This window comes from Neophocaena asiaeorientalis, unplaced genomic scaffold (genome assembly GCF_003031525.2).
Source record: "Neophocaena asiaeorientalis asiaeorientalis breed wild unplaced genomic scaffold, Neophocaena_asiaeorientalis_V1.1 scaffold253, whole genome shotgun sequence".
Lineage (NCBI taxonomy): Eukaryota > Metazoa > Chordata > Mammalia > Artiodactyla > Phocoenidae > Neophocaena > Neophocaena asiaeorientalis.
Window position 1 is genome coordinate 1,735,100 of NW_020174553.1, and position 783 is coordinate 1,735,882.

The window sequence follows — 783 nt, forward strand, 5'->3', positions numbered from 1 at the left end:
GCGCCCGCGCCCCCACCCCCGCCCCCGGCGCAGAAAAAGGAGTGCCTCCGACCCCGCGGCCCCGGCGCCCCCGCAGCCGGCGCGGCGAGACCCCCGCCCGCGGCTCCCCGACCGAAGGTGCGATTTATTTATTTATTTCCAGTCGAAGATGTCGGAGCCGGAGCCGCCGGTTGGCTGGAAGGCGCTTTCTCTGTGGAGGCCGACCTCGGGAGGGAGGGGGCCAGGGACGGCTCCGCGGAGGGATCTGACGCACACGGAGCCGCAGCACAGGCTCTATTCAGCGGCGCTGGCTGGGGCTGAGATGGAAGTTAGTTTCTATGTAGCAGAAATAGGAAACAAATGAAGCAAAACTGCCCAAAGAGGGGAAATGCCCCGAGGATGGGTCTCACTCTCACGCGCGCGCACAGACACACACGCAGACAGCACTCTCACGCTGGGCAAACTCGGGATCGCGCTACCCTGCCCGAGTTGAATGATAGTGTTTGGTTTCTCTCTTGCCATGTGCATGTGTATAAATGCTGCGGATTGGCATCTGTGTAAGTCTTGTCCTGCGTTATTTCTGCAGCCTATGCAAAGTGTTGTGTAATTTATTGGAGTGCTGTATATTGCAATAGAGGTTCAGGCGCTTTTTGTTGAGCACTTGCGTTTGCAAGCCCGTTATTTGCTGAAGCCACCTCTTCGTGTCTTTTATTACTGCCATTGCCTTAAGCGTACATTTTAAAAATGTTTTTCATTGTTATATGGGCAAAGCGAACTCCTGATCTGTACTTCAGATACTCTTTT